Source organism: Coenobita brevimanus, unplaced genomic scaffold (genome assembly GCF_032717465.1).
Source record: "Coenobita brevimanus isolate Jiangsu-jjx unplaced genomic scaffold, ASM3271746v2 jjx.HiC_scaffold_217, whole genome shotgun sequence".
Classification (NCBI taxonomy): domain Eukaryota; kingdom Metazoa; phylum Arthropoda; class Malacostraca; order Decapoda; family Coenobitidae; genus Coenobita; species Coenobita brevimanus.
The window spans coordinates 33,687-55,811 of NW_027643072.1; the positions used below are offsets into that span (position 1 = coordinate 33,687).

The window sequence follows — 22,125 nt, forward strand, 5'->3', positions numbered from 1 at the left end:
AGTGTCACTCAGTCGCATAATTCACATTGGAAGGTGCTTTTTTCTCTCTGCATTTTCTGCCCTTGCTACTGCATTTTACACTGCTCACGATGCCTAGGAAGCCTTCTGAGAACCCCAAGAAGCGGCGGCACCTCCCTCAGGCCACCAAGCTAGAAATCATCGAGAGGAAAAAGAAAAGGGAGAGGAAAGTGGACATCACAAGGCCTACGACGTGAATGAAGCCAGAGTGAGAACCATAATAAAAAACCAAGACAAGATCCTGGCAACAGTGAAGGCTTACGGAGTGCTAGGACAGGCAGAAGCAGGACCTTCCATGGATGTGGATGAGGATAGTGATTCTGAGTGTGGTTTCGCAGGATTTATGAGGGAGCTTGAGGAGGAGCAGCAGCCATTACCCGCTAGTGACGCCAGCAGCCATCCTCCAGGGACCCAGTAGGACTACCTACAGCCTCGGATACCACCTTCCATTCCCAGCAAGCCCACCAACACTATCCTAAAAGGTTAGTTATCATTCATAGTACAGCACCATTTATTATAATTACAGTAGTACCAATATATGTAAAGATATATGGTAGGCATTTAGGGTGACTTTTCCTAGGGTTGCTGACATAATTCATTTTTCCCCATGAGCTCTGTTGTTTGTCCAACACGTTTTTGGTCCAACACGGGACCTGTGCATGACAATATTACTGTGCTGGACGCGAGGGTACTGTATAAGTGTATGTATATATAGATAAATAGATAGATAGATATCAGTATCTATCTATCAATCTATATATTTATACATATATATACTGTATATATATATTTATACATATACATACAGTATATATATATTTAATATATATATATATATATATATATATATATATATATATATATATATATACAGGTAACTCGCACGGAACACGATCTCACGGAACGCGCTCGCAATTATACACGGTAAGGGCTGGGATACATATAAGACAACGTAAGATTTAAAAACCATTATGAAAACTACAAATTAACGCAGGAGAGGCCTTTGAAATATCAAATCCTCGAACGTCACCATGGCAGCGCCCGGTTTGTTTTGATTACGTGACGATCTAGGCGGGAAATTATTCAGTGAGTGAGACATTCCCGAGTACAGTAGCACAGTATTTGTAAGTTAAATATTTACAGTACCGTACTGTTCTGGTAAGTTTATGTGCAACTTAAAGTACTATTAAATAACGTTAAAGCAAGAAATAAAGTCTTATAACCAGTTTACCTGATAGGCGTCAGAATATTGCCTTTTTTATTTGTTCGTTTTTTCCACAGTGCTGTTCAGTATTTGTAAGTTAAATATTTACTGTTCTCGTATGTACTGTACTTGTAAGCACTTAAATAAAGTTAAATCATTAAATAAAGCCTTGTAACCAGATAACCCGAATTATATGATTACCCATGATCGGCGTTGGAATATTGCCTTTTTTGTTTGTTCGTTAAACTCTTACTGTACTGCTTTTCTACAGTACTGTATTTGTAAGTTAAATATTTACTGTTCTGGTATGTACTTGTAAGCAATTAAAGCATTAAATGAAGGAGTTAACCTGATTTATATGATTACCTATGATCGGCGTCGGAATATTGCCTTTTTTTTGTTTGTTCGTTAAAGACTTATAATAAGAGAAAAATACATTTTTGTCTTGGTATCTTTACCTATTTGCTCAGGTTTGCTGTAATGGTTTGCAACTTGTAGAAAATTGTGAAAACTTTCGGGAAGTGAACGAAAATCTGGGACATGACCTTGACTTCACCGTCTCAAGTATCATCTGTCATTAGACTGTCAGTTCACCACCGGCTATCGTGATGAGTGGATGTACGATTTTTTCGCTCGTGGCCATGCCTAACCACATATAGTTACACCCATTATCTCGACCCAGACAGAAAATACAACCTTTTTCCTCCCTTGCAAAACACAAACAACCACCCTGTTTACGAGGCAACAATATATATTGCGAAAATAACAAGGTAAAATGATAAAGATGAACGTAAAATGATTGAGAAAGATGAACATGTTATGACGGAAAAAATACGTTTTCCCTGTCTGTAAACGTATTTATTTCTGCTTTGCATCTGTATTCGTAATAATTAGACTTATTGTTCGTTCTGAAACTGCATTACGATTCTATTTTTAGCCATTCTCGTGGTGTGGGAGCTCGAAGTTGTGGCACAACTTCCTTATTGCTAATCGGACTGACCCTCCACCTTATTCTCCCGTGGCAGAGTCTAGCCTTGGAGGACGTGCAGTTTTCTCATTTAGGACTGAAAATTCAACTCTTTCGCTCCCTTTTCCAAGCATGGGCACAACGATAACGTAAAAAATAACTCGAAACTACCATAAACATATATCAAAAAGGTGAAAATGTATTCATAACATTTTTTTTTTTTCCAGCCATTCCTAACAGATTATGTACTGAAATCATTCGATATCACAGTACTGCATTTCTAAGTTAAATATGTACTGTTCTGGTATGTACTTGTAAGTTAAAGCACTGGTACCAGTTAACCTAATTTATTACCTATGATCGGCGTCGGAATGTTTCCTTGTGTTTACGTACAGTATTTGTGTGTGGAAGTTTTGCTCAGGAGTACTGTATTTGTGAGTTATAACATTAAATAAACCTTCTAACCACTTAAAGTGCTTTCTAGTGACAGATAACAGCAAAACAACACATTTGGGGGGTCTAGGGAGCAAAATACGGAGTAGTTTAAATATACGCGATTTCGCACCTAACACGGCACGGTAGGAACGAAACCCTCGTGTTCCGTGCGAGTTACCTGTATGTATATACGGTAACCTCTCAACTAACGCGAGTTTAACCAGTGCATTTTTGTTTTAACACGAGCAAATATTTAAGGAGATATGTTTAACTAACAAGGGTTTCTCGATTTAACGCGATTTTACACGTACGTGATGTTTTCAAATTAGCTGTGCGCGTCTTGGACAGTCCCGAGCTGATAGACCGTCTCGGGGACGGTTTAATTTACCGTATTCAGTTGAAAAAATATATATACTGTATATATATTGTACCTGTTTCATTATGGTAAATTAAGTCTTTAAATATCAGGACAGCAGAGCGAAGAGGGGGAGCAGCAGTAGGTGGGGGAGGGATGGAGGTTGGGAAACGGGGTGAGGAGGGACAGCAGCAGATGACGAGTGATGCATAGATGAAGTGATGCTGTGTGTTGTTATTGTTTGTGACCTACTTACCGTAATGAAAATGTTGCTGTTACTATATTGTTTCTATGACCTCCTAATGTATCAATAATGTTGAAGAACTTTGACAATGCCGTGAAAGAAGCAAAACTGAAAGGAAATCCATGTAAAAAACAAAAACAGTACTGTATGTATTTGGGGTGAAGTAAACAACGCTTCGGCCCAACTAGGGCTCAAATGTTGTTTACTTCTCCCCAAATAAACTGTTTTTGTTTTGTATGTGGATTTTCTTTCAAATTAATATCGTTTCTTTTAAGTTCAGAGCAGCATAATTTCCCAAATGGGTTGACTTTCCCTGAGTCCAGGAACGTAACCCCCAATTTTACCATTGTTTCTTATGGGAAACTTATGTTTAAATAACACGTTTTTAGATAAGGCAACCTCTCCAGGAACATAACCCTCACATTATTTGAGAAGTTACTGCATACACAATAATACCTTGATATACGATACCCCTAGATGCGATACCCAGCCTTAACGATGGGAGTAGAAATACCACCATACCCTGCCTAATGATGGCCAAACCCCGGTTTAATGATGGGTTTTGATTTTTTTAAAAACCGATTTTGATGATATTTTAGACTAAAACTGTGTGTTTAGGTTGATTTATAAACTGTTTTTAGGTTTAGATTAATGTGTTTTAGCCAAATGTGAGGTGAACATTGTCATTTTTGGGTACAGTTTCCTAAACTTGATTCTTTCCAGACTTATATTTGACGATTTTTTAATTGTATTTGTTGGTTTTAGTGAGTTATTTACAGGTGTTAGGCTTAGGTTAGCTTCCCTGACAGCCATTTAGATTGGTTTTAAACTTGTTTTTGGGCTCAGTTGGCTGGGTTTTGGCCTTGGTTTGGGGGGGAAAACCAAGGCTGGTAAACGCTCCACATTACTGTACATGTTAAAAGTACCCCGATACACAATACCCAGCCTAACAATGGGGTTGTACCTAACCGATTACATCGTTAAACTGGGGTATGCCTGTATGTATGTATATATATAGCTACCACAAATTGACTTAGGACCTCCCCCCAAAAGGTATTAAAAAACACAGAAATCATAGTATATCACAACATTTGTTCATGAAATGCCATTCATTAATAAGAAATCATGTTTCCCTTGTTTTTCAAGACCAGCTGGATACATTTTGGCATGGAATCACTTAGATCTCCAAAGTAAGGACATTTCTTTGCACCAACTATGTCAGTTCAGTCTTGAGGTTGTCCAAATTGGGTGTCTTCTTCTCTCCCATGATTTTCTTCATCTTTGCCCAGCAGTTTTCTATCAGATTTAGATCCGGACTGTTGCCAGGCCAGTCGAGGACCTCAAACCGATTATCCTGAAGCCATTTTGTCACCTTTCTTGACTTGTGATATGGAGCTGAATCGTGCATGAAAAAGTTGCACCCATGAATAGCAAAAAAGTATACCATATGATCTTTCACAACTTGAATGTACCGGCCACCATTCATCATCAAGTTCTTAGGAAGAAAGTAGAGGCCTCTCCTTCCCATTTCACCTGAGAAACACCACTTACCATTACAGACTGTGGGTGCTTGACAGTCAGCACCGTGTAAGCATGGTCATATCGATTACAGGAGGCAGGGCGACAAACCTTGGCAAAACGCACCTGGAACACTTGAAATGTGCTTTCATCAGAAAACATAGCTTTTCTCCACTCATTCAATATCCAGTGTGCATACTTCTTGGCAAACTGAGTGCGCTGCTTCTTCATGCAGTCAGTGAGAGGCGGTTTCTTGGCTGCGGTGTGGCTTGGCAAACCCTGCTCCTGCAAGCGGTGTTGGATAGTTCGAACTGAGACGTCTTGTAACAGCTGGCGATGCATTCTCTTCAATTCTGCTGCTGTCAGTTGAGGATTCTTGATTACTTCTCTCTTGAGAAGCGTATCTGTACCTCTGGAAGTCGTCCTCTTCTTTCCACCACCATGCCTGTGCTCTGGTATGATATCAGGTGGCAGGCCGCACATTGCAGCAAGAATCTTCATGACGGTCAACTCTGCGCATCCAGTACATTCACAAATCGTGTCAACAGGGACATTATCCTACCTCCAAGCAATGATACAGACCCTCTCATCCCTTGAGCAGTACTTTCCAGGCATGACAATTCGACTCTAGGAAAATAACAGGGCAAACAGTAATGCATATGAAAAAAGAGGGGCTCGGAGCTACAGGAACATATACTCCCACTCTCCCTTCTGGGCAAGCACTGACATGCTGAGTGTTTCACCACCTCCTGCCAACACCATAGGAATTGCCAGTTACTTCTTGCACCAAAAATTCACTTGGTAGAAGTGGAAACACAAAGCAAAGACAGACAACTCTTCCATAGCAATTCGATGTGTAGGTCCTAAGTCAATTTGCGGTGGGTGTATGATCTTACTGTTTAGAGACTTAAGACACTAAAAGTGACTGACCTGATTTTTGTTGCTTAGAGTTTTCAGAATGCTAGTTACGGTGGGCTGGGCATGAAGGATGAGGTTTGGGTTACCAATATGGGACCCCTGCCCTTCGTTGTTCTGGATGTTTGCCAGGACGTTAGATTCTTGCACTCTGTAAAAATCAACATACAATTTACAGTTATGATTAGTAAGTTTAATACACCGTGCTGAAGGGGCTCAGAATATGTGCTTATTATCAGAAGAGAAACTTCTGAAGTGACTTCCTTCATATGAATTACACTCCATTTCCAACAAAAACACAATGACAGTTGAAAAAGATAATAGCGGAGGGAATAAACATGGTATTACAAACGAGATCAATTTAACCCTTTTGGCTGCCAATTTTGATTTAAGGCATTTCAAAAATTTGAAATTTTGCTGTGAATATTTGGAATTCAGTTAATGAAAATTTTAAATGCTTTAATCTAATAATAAAACCATGACAAATTCATTTCTGACATTTATTTTCCAAGCATTTTAGGAAAAGAGAGAGTAGGTTGATTACATACGAGTCTGGGGGAAATAATAGCCAGATAGACAAATTCCTGGTCAAGAGGACTGATAGCAGGTTGGAGAGGGATGTTAAAATTATAGGGAGTGAAGAGTGTATGAAGCAACACAGATTATTGAAATGTGACATGGTGCTAAAAGAGCAGGTCATGAAGAAGAGGACCTATGCACCTAGGAGAAAAATATGGAAACTAAAAGAAAGACCAAGCAGTAAGAAATCCCTTCTATAGAATGGTGAGTAGAGTGGTGGTTGAACAGGGAGCTGTTGATGTAAGTGTTAATGAACAGTGCAGAGCTCTCAAGAACAACCTCCTGTGAGCTACTGATTCAGCGTGTGGGTAGTGTCACTGGCGTAGTTACCCCAGTAGTGAATGGGTGAAACAGAAGGTGTGAAGATAAAGTAGAGAGATAAGGCGGGCCGTCAAGAATGTTAAATCTTTTCCTCATCAGTTTTGCTGCCTGTAGTTGATGAATTTAAGACCTTGCTATTTTCCTTCTGTTTACTCAGCAGTCAGTTTTTCTGCTTCTAGGCAGAATATCAGTAAATGTTTTTCCCAGAACTACACAGAGACCTTTGTCCTTGACCGTAAGTGGGAGTGACATATAGTGTGGGAGGGACAAAAAGTGAGAGTGTTTTCCAATAACAGTTCAGTTCCATCTTTCTCGACAGCTACTCATTGGCTATGTTTGGGATATGTTAACTCGTAATTGATAGCCGGTGCCCTCCGTTGTTTAATACTGACTGCAGATTATACTTAAGACAGCTTAGTGGCTAGTTGGCCAGGAGAGGCGGAGTAAGGCTACTATAAAGCTTGAGGACCTAGCGAGAGAGACACATTCTGCTGCACTTTTCAACATACAGTATTTTCAAACATTACTAAGATTACAAAACACACTGTTTGTGCACTATTTCCCATTTTTGGTTCACTTCATATGACACTAGTGTGTGCATTATATCTAGATTATATCATCGACGAGTTCTCCTTGCCTCCACTGATTGTAATCTGGTTAGGTAAGAGAAATACCTCGTTTTACATTTGTATTGTGAGGCCTACGTGAATTCCCCTTTGTAAAACGAATCCTGGTTTCTTCTTTGGTGTGTGTACATTACAGTGTAAAGTAAAGTTAATTTTCTTGAAAGCTTTACCTTACCCCTATTGGCAATTAATTATGGGTTAAGAGTGCACCGTAATATATACACCCATAACAATTTGGCAACCTCCTTGCCGGGATAGCTCTGTGACATAATATTGGTAACCTTGGCCAAATACACAGTGCTTACTCTTACCTACTTAACTATAATCAGTAATCATGGCCTTAATGAGTGACAGTGATGTGAAAACATTTTTGGAGTCTACGCCTTCCCCAACCAGAATGAATAACACTCACAAAACATGAGCTCATATTGCTTGCCCAGGCCTTGAAGTTGAGATTTTCTGCCCCAATCACTAAGACTAATTTACTTGTTTTAATACTGGACACCATGTTTACGTAAAATGAGTCCTCCACAGTTAGTCCTGAGCTACTTGATACTGCACAAGGTGTTGATCCTGAGGTTTTGGCATCAGAGATATCTTGCCCCAGCGATTTTTCAGCTCATGATACTGGCGACAAAGTGCAACCTGAGCAAGTCAGAATTGGCCTGAGAGAACTTGAAGTGAAAGATAAAGTGAGAGAACCAGAAGTGCAAGCTAAAGTGAGAGAACTTGAGTTACAAGCCCAAGTGAGACAAAGGAAATGGATTATGAATTCAGACTGAAGCACCATGATAGTTCACCCTGAGCTAATAGTTTGTCTGCCAGGGAATCTTTTGATGTTGCCAGGAACATAAAGCTAGCACTCCCATTAACCTCTAAAGTACGCAATTTGTTCAGCAGGTCTGTCCCTCCAGCCGCAAAACAGGGTCAATTTTTCGCCTTTCACCAATGTAAAAATATTTCTTCCACATTTCAAGAGACTGAATTTACACACCTGAAAATGTATGTTTCAGCCAGATTGACCAAATAGTTATTGCACAACCGCCTGTCAAAGATGCAAAAAGGTTACCAATACCCCATGGGCGAAAACAGAAAATGTACAGAAAATGCATTATTTATGGTAAATAATTATATATATATAACTAATGTTAATGTGAAGTGTTCCCTAGAGTTGGTAGGACAAGCTGTCAGTGTGGCATATGCCCATAGCAACAAAACAAGCCAGGAGAAAAGTGGAGGTGGAGTGTGTATGGCTGGAGGGGGGAGGAGGATGGAGGGACAGGGGAGAAGGGAGAAGGGAGAAAGGTTGCTATGCACATACACCTCTGTACAGGGTATGTTGGAGGTATGGTGGGTTGGGAGGGGACAATGTGGAGATGACGCAATTGGGCTGACGGAGGTAAAGTGATGGTGGTGGGAGGGATTCCTTCTCCCCTACCTTAGGGGGCCAATCATGCCATACCACCCTAGACACTAGCTCTCATTGGTCTGATCCTATACACGTCACCAAAGGGGCGGAGTTACCCTCCCCCATTTTTTGTGTGTCTTTATCGATCGAGTGGGATAGGCTGGCATGTCAAATTACACAAAAGCAAGATCATGCGGCATCAGTCTTGAGGGGTTAATGGGCAAGATGTCACTAAGTACTTCCATATGTTTGAAAAGGTGGCAGGTCATCTTTCTTGGCCAAAAGACTCTTGGACAGTACTGCTGCAGAGTGTTTTGAAAGGAAAGGCTCAGGTGGCTTATATTTCTTTATCAGTTGATCAAAGTGCTAACTATCTATCTATTTATCTATTGCCAGACGTCTCAATCCCGTTTGGGGTGGCCACAAACAAATTGCCTCCATGTCGCCCTGTCCCCTGCCATTTCACTGCCCAGCTCCCAACTCACACCCCCCTCTCTCATAGACCTCTCCACCCCATCCCTCCATCTCATCCTCGGCCTCCCCCTCCCTCTTCCCCCCTCCACCTCACTCACATACACTCTCTTCATCAGTCTTTCACCCTCCATCCTCTCCACATGGCCAAACCACCTCAGTGTATTCCTCCTAACGCTTCCTATCACATCCACATCCACACCACAACGCTCCTTTATATCCTCATTTGTCAGCCTGTCTCTCCATGTGACTCCACAGGCTCCTCTTAAATAACTCATTTCCACTGCTCTCACTCTTGACTTGTGTCCTTCCAGCAACGTCCAAGCTCCACCTCCATAACGTTAGAGTTGGTATCACAATACTGTCATGTAGTAACTTTTTCACTTCCATGCTCACTTCCCTGCTTCTTATCACTGCTTTCAAGGAACCAGCAACCTTTCTTCCCTGCTGTACCCTTTCAAGCACTTCACCCTCCAAACCTCCATCCTTGCTCATCACACTACCCAAGTACTTAAACGTAAGTTCTAACTATGAATGTTTAAAAGATGCCATTCTCAAAGCATATGAATTTATGCCAGAGGCATATAGGCTTAAATTTTTATCTACTTTTAACCCATAAACCGCGGGGTTGTTTTGGCTTGACTTGCGTCTCTTGCGGGCATATTCGCGCTCCGACAGACTCTCTAAAAATATTTGCCAAAAATCAGTTATTAGTCCTAGAATATTAAAATTAGATAAGCATATGGCACATATCTTCAGCTTTCTCCTGGGATGTTTGTTGAGCCTTCGTCGAGTACCATAGGACTTGTGGAGACTTCTGAAGTTGGGTAACGAAGTCTCCATTTTACACTTCCTGACAACCCGTAATATGATTACCACAGCCTGATATTATCACTAGAAACACTATTCTATGATTTTCAAATAGTCTGGAATCCATACTCCGAAAAAAAAAAAACACGTGAAAGCAATGAAAATTATGAGCGCATATGACCTTCCCACTTGCGCTCGTTCACCGCTGGTGTTCTATCATTTATTATTCATAAAAACACTCACACTTTATATTTCTATTACTAAATAACACTTATATATACCTGCAGTCTTTATCCATATATTTCTATTACTATATAACACTTATATATATCTGCAGTCTTTATCCATAAGTTTCCTTCAGTAATATTAGTTTATTGTCACTGTAGGCATTCAATTTCTCTTTCAGTAAAATACGTAGCATTCACATTCTCGTCCTGTATACTAGCGCTGAGAGCGAATCTGCCACTTTCACTTCCACTTTCATAACTCATAGTATTTATACATGCTAGAGTGAAACTTTCACTTTCGTTACTCCTAGTATATATACTTGTATTCTTATATTACTACTCATTTACATTTCTATTTACATTCTCTATTTTATTTACATTTCTATTTTACTTACACTTTTATGCACTGTCACTTGCAATAACTTATAAAACTATTTTCCACTGTTCACTTATATTTACATTCATTGCTTCCACTTGCTGTTTACACATTATTTACATTTCCACTTGCACTGTTTTACTCACCAGAAAGATCGTAGTCACTGTCCATCATTTTCATTGATAAATTAGCCAGTTCACGTTCCACACCATTCACTTAACCCTTTACCCCTTTCCACACGAGGTTTAGTAGGGGGTAGAGGTCACAGGGACTTTTGCATGGGGCTAAAAAGCGGCGGAATAGGACAGGCGCGAATCCGACGTGGTTTCACCTTGAAAGACGACAGTAAACTGAATACAGTGTGTGGTGGCCTGCCTAGGGGGAGTGCAATGCTGCCAATGTCAGTGTGGTGACAGCTGCTAATATATAAGCTATGAAATGATCGGCAGGTAATCTAGACAATACATAATAAATTAGGTAGTTCCAGGTGAATGTAAATATCACTTTGGGTTCTCCCTTCCTTTCTTATATATATTTTTATTACGAGAATAAATTATACGGCATATTTCAAGGGGAAATAAACAGCGAAAATTAGCGAATGAGTGCACGTGAGGTGTTGTCAGGTGATAATTAGCCAATTCCAGGTGTATGACACTATCACTTACCTTATTTCTATTTTGTATATATTATTTGGTATAAGACTAGGGCATAGGGCTTATTTCAATGGATGAAATCAGTGGAAAATTCCAGGGATGATTTACTTAGCGCAGCACGGCTGGGCAGGCGAGAGGAGAGGGTAATGGAGGGGAGGTAGGGAGGGGAGTCAAGAACGGGGAGAAATGGCTAAATTGTCAACAATGGATGGGAGTACAGATGAGATTAGGAGTGCTGACTAGTGTTGGACATTGGCAGTACTGATAAATGATACAAGCCACCACTTGAAAATCCGGGCGAATTCAAAATAACACAGACTCACAAATGTGACGCCCCGCGGCGACCCCTTGCTCCCAAGAGTGACGAAAGTGACGCCCCGTAGTTAAGGGGTTAAACAGAAAGATCTGACTCATTTGGAATATGATAGCATACTCACAGACTTATTTGATCAATGGTTACATTCTAAGAAAGTTGACAATTTCTCTAAACTGAGAGAATTAATGATCTAGGAGAACTTCACTGGTAACACAGATAGGGATGCTGCTACATACCTAGCAGAGAAAGATTTAGATACCCTACCTGAGGCTGCTGTTGTAGCAGATAATTATAGCATTATTCATAAGCATGAACATAAGCCTCAGTCATTTGTTAAAGGTAGGACAGTGAACCAACCAATTTTTGTGAACCTTTCCTCTGAGAAAGGCAGGTTAATGTCAAGTGACACTACTGGGAACACCGCAACCCCAGAGCAAGTTAGTTCCACAAAAGTAAGCGAGAACAGTGTTGCCAGAGGGTCAAGTGTCAGATTTTGCCAGTATTAGCAAAACGGGGCACTTGGAGGACTGGTGCTGGAAAAAACAAGGGAAAAGTTCCAACGTGAAACACGTTACTTTGGTAAACTCCTGGGGATCTTATGACACCAACAGAGAGCTGCCACCCCCTAGATATTGTTAACCGTAGTCACCCCCTCCCCTCCCCAGCGGGTAGATAATGTTGATAAGGTCAGAGTGGAGCAGTCAGTAGTTGATAAACAGACTCCTGTAGAGCCACTGTTAGACACTAGTAAGACTGGAGCTGTGCAGCCATCAGGATCAAGTGAGAGTAGTAATAAGACTCCATCAGAGTGTCCTCCCCCAAGAAGTTTACAAAGTGACTCCTTCCCAGGTCATTTATTTGCTAACTTCATATCTAAGAGGTTAGTTACACTTGATGGGAAAGGTAGCAGGGAAGTCACTATACTTACACACACAGGAGTTTCACAGTCACAAATGTTGAGAGGGATTGTTATGTAGCTGACCCTGATGACCGTCTCATGTCCTTCCCGTCTTCTAGTCCTCCATTTCATTTGAACTTGACTAATCACAATAAAGTTATATCGCCTAATGGTCGGTGGGGGTGCTCAACATCCACTCACTCAATGTAGTGCTGCCCTTTACTTTCTTCTTTCATTCCTTCCTCTTCTGTCTTCCTTTCCTTCAATCTTTCCTTTTCCTTCTGTCTACAGGTGACTCAACACTGGGTGACAAGCCAAATGGTTTTCAGTATAACAGGAAACCATTTACTATGCTGAGTGGTAACCATATAACCATATTATGGCACCTGGTGGTTTAGTAGGTAATTAAGGTACTCCAATTGGATTAAGCCTGTGCAGGTTTGCATCCAAAAAGTGGTTGGGGTTTATTGTTCATGTAATGCCACTCAGCGATGAGTTAGGCTGGTCACTCACATCTTAACCCTCCCCATCCTGTTAACGTACATATGCACACGGACGTTTTGTCACTGTGAGTCCCGTCAATGTTTATAAATGCTATGCAATTGCAAGGTCCGTCATTTGCACATTTTTCAAATTTCGCTTGTGATTTTTGGTACATATATGCGGGACACCTTCCTCTACCTGAGGCCAGGTGGGGACAATGCCTTACCCCGAGTGACCTCCCCCCCCCACATGCCATTGTCTCAGCAACTCAACTGTTACCAGTGACCTGGTCAGTAAAGACATGTCGCACCACAGTATGAAATTCAAGGTGAGGGTGATTCCCTAATCGATGACAATGTGGAGGACAAAGTTTACGTGGTGCTAGAGGAAGAAATGATCAGAAGTGATGAGGAGGTAACGTCGCCAATGAAGGTGCAGTATTTTTTTTTTTTTTTTTTTTTTTTTTTTTTAATGCGAGGAAGAAGGAACCAAAGGCCATGAGCCCGCAGTAACAGTTCCCTCCAAGAGAAAAACAAAATACAATAGAGAGCCAAATTCAAGATCCGATCATTTTGAGATGCCTGGACACACTGCGTTTGAAAGACTGGAGATCATAGGCAGGAGGAAATACAGACAGAGGGAGACAGTTCCAGAGCTGACCTGTTGCATGAATGAAAGACTGGGAGTAACGGTTAACTCTTGCATTAGAGAGTTGGACAGAAAAGGGATGAGAGTTTGCTGCCAGACGGGTGCTACGCGCCCGTCGTAGAGGTGGAGGAATGCAAGCAGACAGTTCAGAGGAGCAGTGACCATTAAAGTAGCGATAGAAAAGAGATAAAGATGCAACAGTGCGGCGAAGAGACAGAGGTTGAAGGGAGTCAGTAAGAGGAGGAGAGTTAATGAGACGAAAAGCCTTTGACTCCACCCTATTGAGAAGAGCTGTATGTGGGAGCCTCCCCACACATGAGAGTTGTACTCCACACAGGGGCGGATAAAACCCCTGTATAGAGTCAACAATTGTGCAGGGGTAAAGAAAGAGCGGAGTCGGCTTAGCACACCCAATCTCTTGGAAGCAGATTTTACAAGAGATGCAATATGATCTTTCCAAGATAAGTCCCGAGTAAATGAAACCCCAAGCATGTTCAAGGATGATGCAGGATTAATCTGAATATTATTAAACATTAGTGGGTATACCTGTGGAAGATTTTGTCGGGTTGATAGGTGTAAGAACTGAGTCTTAGAAGCATTAAAGACAACCATATTATTTTTACCCCAGTCAGAGATATGAGCCAAGTCAGACATTAGGTGTGCCATAGCCTCATCCCTTGTTTCTTGAAGTAACTGTTGAGATGGGCGTTGCGGGAACCGAATGGAAAGGTGAAGGGTGGAGTCATCAGCGTATGAGTGGATAGAGTTAGATGTACAGCTTAGAAGATCATTGATGAATAAAAGGAAGAGAGTTGGTGATAGGACAGAGCCCTGAGGAACACCACTGTTGATAGATCTAGGAGAAGAACGATGGCCGTCTACGACAGCAGCTATAGAACGACCAGAAAGGAAGCTAGCGATGAAGGTACAGATAGAAGGATAGAAACCGTAGGAGGGCAGTTTGGAAATTAAAGATTTATGCCAGACTCGATCAAAAGCCTTTGAGATGTCAAGTGCAATGGCAAAGCTTTCGCCAAAGTCCCGAAAGGAGGATGACCAGGAGTCTGAAAGGTAGGTGAGAAGATCGCCAGTGGAGCGTCCCTGACGGAACCCATACTGACGATCGGAAAGAAGGTTGTGATAGGAAAGATGCCTTAAAATTTTTTTATTAAGAATTGACTCGAAAACTTTTGAAATACAGGACGTTAAAGCAATTGGACGATAGTTGGAGGGTTGGGAGTGGTCACCCTTCTTTGGGACTGGCTGAATGAGAGCAAACTTCCAGCAAGAAGGAAAGGTACAAGTTGACAGACAAAGGCGAAATAGTTTGCCTAGGCAGGGTGTAAGCACAGAAGCACAGTTTTTGAGAACAACAGGAGGGACCCCATCAGGCCCATATGCCTTGTTAGTACTGAGGCCAGTAATGGCAGAAAATACATCAACTGAAGACATTTTAATGTCAGCCATGAGGAAGTCAGAGGGGGAAGTGATGGAGGAACAGCACCGGAATTGTCTAAGGTGGAATTGGAGGAGAAAGTCTGTGCGAAGAGATCTGCTTTATCAGTAGAAGAAATAGCTACAGAACCATCAGAGTAGAAAAGAGGAGGGAAGGATGATGAGGTAAAGTTGTTAGAAAGATTTTTGGCAAGGTGCCAGAAGGAGCAGGAAGAATTCGAGTTGGAGAGTTGAGAGCATTTAGTATGGATGAAATTATTTTTAGTAGAGCGAAGAACAGACTTAGCACGATTCCGGGCAGAAACGTAAAGATTATGTGATTCAGGGGTGGGTTGGCTCCGGTACCTTTTGTAGGCCTTCTCCTTGTTGCGGACAGCATTAGAACAAGCGTGATTAAACCAAGGCTTTCTTGCGTTAGTCAAAGGATATGAGAAAGGAATGTATGCTTCCATGCCCGAGAGAATAACCTCCGTAATGCGCAAGGCACACTCAGATGGCTCACGGCCATGGAAGCAATAATCATTCCAGGGAAAATCAAAGAAGTACTGCCTGAGGGCCTCCCAGTCCGCAGCTCCAAAATGCCAGAGACGACGTTTCCCTGGAGGGTCCGCAGGCCGTACTGGAGCGATAGGACAGGTTAAGGTAATAAGGTTGTGATCGGAGGAGCCCAACGGAGAGAAAAGATTAACAGAGTAAGCTGAAGGATTAGTTGTGAGGAAGAGGTCAAGTATGTTGGAGCTCTCTCCAAGGCGGTCAGGGATACGGGTAGGGTGCTGTACAAGCTGCTCTAGGTCATTAAGGATAGAAAAGATGTAGGCTTGTTCACCAGGTGGATCCGTGAAAGGAGAGGAGAGCCAAAGGTGGTGGTGAACATTGAAATCTCCAAGAATGGAGATTTCAGAGAAAGGAGAAATGGACAGAATGTGTTCCATCGTAGAAGTAAGATAGTCGAAGAATTTTTGATAGTCAGTAGAATTAGGGGATAAGTAAACAGCACAGATATATTTAGTCAGAGAATGACAGGAAAGCCGAAGCCAGAGAGTGGAGAATTCAGAAGAATCAAGTTCAGGAACACGAGAGCAAGATAAGTCGTTGCGTATGTATACACAACAGCCACCTTTGGCTTTGAAATGAGTATAAAGAAAGTAGGAGGATACAGAAAAGGGTTTGCTGTCAGTTGCCTCAGACAGCTGAGTCTCCGTTAGAAAAAGAAGGTGAGGTTTAGAGGAGGAGAGGTGGTGCTCAACAGAGCGAAAGTTAGATGAAAGGCCGCGAATGTTGCAGAAATGAAGAAGAAGAGAGTCAGACAGTGGTTCCAGGCACCTCGAGTCGTCACCGGGAGAGGGGCAGATGGCGGGGGCATTTATGGTCCCCCCCCCTGGGGACTCCGAGGCTAGGTGAACTGACGCCATTTTGGTAAATTTTGAATAGAAAGTGTAGTGTGTACTGTGCATGTAGTTTGGTGAAGATAGATAGAGAAATTTGTACTGGAGAGCATGCTGGCCTACTCTCTGTGTAACTGAGACACTGAAAAAGTTCAGCAAAGGGGGATGGTCAGGAACTAGTCCTGAGGGCTGATGAAACGGGAGCTCCAGCACTCCCTGTCATCAGCTTTCCATCCACCTCGGGAGTACTGCCCTGCTCGACTGGTTTGGTGAGTGAAATAATGCTCATAATGCCTATATTACTGTGTGAAAACTAATATATGTGCAGCATGTGATGTGGTGTGTGGGGTGAAGAGATGATGGAAGGGGGTGCAAGGAACAGCATGGTGGAATGAAGAGGTGAGATAGGCTGTGGCACAAAAGAAGAGAGCATACAACAAATGGATGAGAAATAGGGGCATGGAAGAAGTTGAGAGGCGGAAGAGAGAGTTATACGTAGAAAGGAAGAGAGAGGTGAAAAGATTAGTAAGAAAGAGTAAGAAGAGAGTGGAAGAGAAATTTGGAAGGAATTTGAGTGTAAAGTGGAGGGACTGTAAGAAAATGTTCTGGAAAGAGGTGAAGAGAGTAAGACAGGGTGACAGTGAAGTTAGTAGGGGAGTGAAAGATAAAAATGGTAGATTACTGGTGGAGAAGGGAGAAAAAGTAAGCAGATGGAGAGTACACTTTAAGGAACTGTTGAATGGAAGTAATGCGAGTATACGTGGCTGGGGAATGGCTGGGAGAAGGAGGGAGGTGAAAAGACAGGAAGAAATCAGTAGGATAGAAGTTGTGGAAGCAATAAAGTTAAATTGGGGAAAGCCCCAGGAATTGATGGAGTGTGTGGTGAAATCCTGAAGCATGTGGGGGAGATAGTAGAAGAATGGATGTGGAAGATGTGAAGATTGGCCTGGGAGGAAGGTAGAGTCCCGGAGGATTGGAAGTCAGGTATAATTATTCCCTTGTATAAAGGAAAAGGGGAAAAAGAAGTGTGTGGTAATCATAGGGGCATTTGTCTTCTTAGTGTAACAGGAAAAGTGTTTGGCAGGATACTTATCGACAGAGTTAGTGAAATAACAGAAGAATTAGTTGGAGAAGAACAGGGAGGCTTTAGGAAGGGAAGAGGTTGTGTATATCGGATATTCATTCTCAGATCTTGAGTGGAAAAGTTTCTAGAGGAGGGGAAGAAGTTGTATGCGGCCTTCATGGATTTGGAGAAAGCATATGACAGGGTCGATAGACATGGATTGTGGAAAGTATTAAGAATATATGGAGTAGATGGGAAGTTGTGGAATGCCGTGAAGAGTATGTATGAGGGTGCTAAGGCTACAGTGCGTGTGGATGGTGAACTGAGTGAATTTTTCTCTTTGAAGGTTGGGTTGAAACAGAGATGTGTCATGTCTCCATGGTTGTTCAATCTGTACATGGATGGGGTAATAAAAGAGGTACAAGGTAGGGCAGTGGATGTTGGAGTCTCCCTAGTGAGAGAGGGTAATGTTTGGAAACTCCCTGTACTGTTGTTTGCAGATGATACTATGTTGTAGAGTGAAGATGAAAGGGGAGCTGCAAGGCTTCGTGGATGAGTTTGGGAGAGTGTGTAAGAAACAGAATCTAAAGGTCAATGTAGGGAAGAGTTTAGTGATGGTCTTTGTGAGAGGTGATGTCAGTGAATGTGCAGTGAGGTTGGATGGTGAGGAAACGGAAAATGTGAGTACGTTCAAGTACTTGGGGAGTGTGATGAGTAAGGATGGAAGTTTGGAGGGTGAAGTGTTTGAAAGGGTACAATAATGAAGAAAGGTTGCTGGTTCCTTGAAAGCAGTGATAAGAAACAGGGCAGTGAGCATGGAAGTGAAAAAGTTACTACATGACAGTATTGTGATACCAACTCTAATGTATGGAAGTGAAGCTTTAACATAGCTGGACGGACACAAGTCAAGAGTGAGAGCAGTGCAAATGAGTTATTTAAGAGGAGCCTGTGGAGTCACATGGAGAGACAGGCTGACACATGAGGATATAAAGGAGCGTTGTGGTGTGGATGTGGATGTGATAGGAAGCATTGGGAGGAACACACTGAGGTGGTTTGGCCATGTGGAGAGGATGGAGGGTGAGAGACTGATGAGGAGAGTGTATATGAGTGAGGTGGAGGGGGGAAGAGGAAGGGAGAGGCTTAGGATGAGATGGAGGGATGGAGTGGAGAGGTATATTGTGAGTTGGGAGCAGGGAAATGAAATGGCGGGGGACAGGGCGACGTGGAGGCGATTTGTCTGTGGCAACCCCGTACGGGATTAAGGAGTCTGGCAATAGACAGATAGATAGAAAACCAATATACTCTTATACTACACATAAATTTGTACCAAATAAATAAATATCTACCTATTCTGAGTGGTCTGGAATAGTTATCCCTCATAGAAAACGTTTTATCTGGAGCCAGACTTGATACAAGACGGTACCAGATGAAGGGAAGGTCATCTGTACCAGGCATTTCTAAGCTCAGGTGAGCACTTTCTCTCTGAATTTTCGGTTTCTCATAAAAAACGGAGGTTTAAAAAAAAAAAAAAAAAAACCTATGAAAATCTGTCGGGACTGGAGGGAGGTCACTGGTGAAAAATCTGCTTGTCGTAAAAGGCGACTAAAAGGGTTGGCGGAGGGTTAGTGCCCCTCCCCGGAAAACAACTAACTAAAAAAACAAACAAGAAGCCTCGGACAAGGACTGACCAAACGTTGACGACCCAGGACCGGACAAAGGACTTGGTAATGTGTACATGGAATGTAAGAGGAGCGAATGATGAGGTGAAAGAGAGAGAGATTGTCCAGGTGCTTGAGGATGCGAAAGTGGATGTATGTGGAATAACTGAAACAAAATGGAGAGGAGAAAGTGTGAGAGAATGGGAGTATGGATGGGGTATATGTGCAGGAGTAGATGAGAATGAGAGGGCAAAGGAAGGAGTGTGTATAGTTGTGAGTAAAAGATGGAAGAAGAGCATAAGACAGTATGGATCAGTTGGGTCAAGGATTGTGTGGGTAAAGTTGAAAGTTGGAATACAAATGTGGGCGATTGTGTGTGTGTATGCGCCAACGCAAGATCGTGCTAGAAGAGTGAGAGAAGAGTTCTGGACAAATGTGGAAGTGTGCATGGAAAAGTTTGGAAGGAATGAGAGAGTGTTTTTGATCGGTGATATGAATGGTAAAGTTGGTAATGTGAAGGTGGATGGAATAGTTGGTGAGTGGGGTGTGCCTGCTGAGATAGATGAGAATGGGAGTGCGTTAGTGGACATCTGTGCTGGGAGGGGGTTGGTAATAGCCAATACCCTCTTCAGGCATAAAATGATCCACAGGTATACATGGCGAGTGATGAGAAGGGTGGGTGGTGAACTGAATGAAAGGAAGGCAATGATTGATTATGTGTGTGTGGATGAAAGGATGCGAAGATGTATATTGGATGCAAGAGTTTATAGAGGTTGGGGGAGTGGCCTTTCTGACCACTACTTGGTGGTGGCCAGAATTAGGATGCAAGTAAGATGGAGGAATAGAAGAAGGGAAAGACGAGAGGAAGGAGTAGTTACAAGGAGAGTGGAAAGGTTACAAGAGGATGAGAAAAAGGCAGAGTATAAGAGAGAAGTGGAGGAACGATTGGGCAAATATGAATTGGAGCAGATGGGAGACGTGGAAGGTGTGTGTAAGATATTTACAGAAGAAATATGTGCAGCATGTGATGTGGTGTGTGGAAGGAAGAGAAGACGGAGGGGGGTGCAAGGAACAGCGTGGTGGACTGAAGAGGTGAAACAGGCTGTGGCACAAAAGAAGAAAGCATACAATGAATGGATGAGAAATAGGGGCGTGGAAGAAGTTGAGAGGCAGAAGAGAGAGTTATATGTGGAAAGGAAGAGAGAGGTGAAAAGTTTAGTAAGAGAGAGTAAGAAGAGAGTGGATGAGGAATTTGGAAGGAATTTGAGTGTAAAGTGGAGGGACTGTAAGAAAATGTTCTGGAGAGAAGTGAAAAGAGTAAGACAGGGTGGAAGTGAAGTTAGCAGGGGAGTGAAAGATAAACATGGTAGATTACTAGTGGAGAAGGGAGAAAAAGTGAGCAGATGGAGAGAACACTTTAAGGAATTGTTGAACGTAGAGGAAGGAAGTAATGCGAGTATAAGTGGCTGGGGAATGGCTGGGAGAAGGAGGGAGGTGAGAAGACAGGTAGAAATCAGTAGGATAGAGGTTGTGGAAGCAATGAAGAAAGTTAAATCGGGGAAAGCCCCAAGAATTGATGGAGTGTGTGGTGAGATGCTGAAGCATGGGGGAGAGATAGTAGTAGAATGGATGTGGAAGATGTGCAGATTGGCCTGGGAGGAAGGTAGAGTCCCGGAGGATTGGAAGTCAGGTATAATTATTCCCTTGTACAAAGGAAAAGGGGAAAAAGAAGTGTGTGGTAATCATAGGGGCATTTGTCTTCTTAGTATAATAGGAAAAGTGTATGGTAGGATACTTATAGACAGAGTTAGAGAAAGAACAGAGAAATTAGTTGGAGAAGAACAGGGAGGCTTTAGGAAGGGAAGAGGTTGTGTAGATCAGATATTCATTCTTAGATCTTTAGTGGAAAAGTTTCTAGAGAAGGGAAAGAAGTTGTATGCGGCTTTCATGGATTTGGAGAAAGCATATGACAGGGTGGATAGACAAGGATTGTGGAAAGTGTTAAGAATATATGGAGTAGATGGGAAGTTGTTGAATGCTGTGAAGAGTATGTATGATGGTGCTAAGGCTGCAGTGCGTGTGGATGGTGAACTAAGTGAATTTTTCTCTTTGAAAGTTGGTTTGAAACAGGGATGTGTCATGTCTCCATGGTTGTTCAATCTGTACATGGATGGGGTAATAAAAGAGGTACAAGGTAGGGTAGTGGATGTTGGAGTGGCCCTGGTGAGAGAGGATAGTGTTTGGAAACTCCCTGTACTGTTGTTTGCAGATGATACTGTGTTGTTGAGTGAAGATGAAGGGGAGCTGCAAGGCTTGGTGGATGAGTTTGAGAGAGTGTGTAAGAAACGGAACCTAAAGGTGAATGTAGGGAAGAGTAAAGTGATGGTCTTTGAGAGAGGTGAAGTCAGTGAATGTATAGCGAGGTTGGATGGTGAGGAATTGGAAAATGTGAGTACGTTTAAGTATTTGGGTAGTGTGATGAGTAAGGATGGAGGTTTGGAGGGTGAAGTGCTTGAAAGGGTACAGCAGGGAAGAAAGGTTGCTGGTTCCTTGAAAGCAGTGATAAGAAACAGGGAAGTGAGCATGGAAGTAAAAAAGTTACTACATGACAGTATTGTGATACCAACTCTAACGTACGGAAGTGAAGCTTGGACGTTGTTGGAAGGACACAAGTCAAGAGTGAGAGCAGTGGAAATGAGTTATTTAAGAGGAGCTTGTGGAGTCACGTGGAGAGACAGGCTGACGAATGAGGATATAAAGGAGCGTTGTGGTGTTGATGTGGATGTGATAGGAAGCGTTGTGAGGAACACACTGAGGTGGTTTGGCCATGTGGAGAGGATGGAGGGTGAAAGACTGACGAAGAGAGTGTATGTGAGTGAGGTGGAGGGTGGAAGAGGGAGGGGGAGACCGAGGTTGAGATGGAGGGATGGGGTGGAGAGGTATATGAGAGAGGGGGGTGTGAGTTGGGAGCAGGGTAGTGAAATGGCGGGGGACAGGGCGACTTGGAGGCGATTTGTTTGTGGCCACCCCAAACGGGATTGAGGCGTCTGGCAATAGATAGATAGATAGAACTTGTCTAACTCTGGGCTCCT

General features: G+C 42.5%; 1 pseudogene; it reads right to left on the bottom strand.

Annotated features, from left to right (window-relative positions):
• LOC145389798 (mediator of RNA polymerase II transcription subunit 24-like) overlaps positions 1–22,125 on the bottom strand; it is a 73,446-nt pseudogene that overhangs the window by 23,903 nt on the left and 27,418 nt on the right.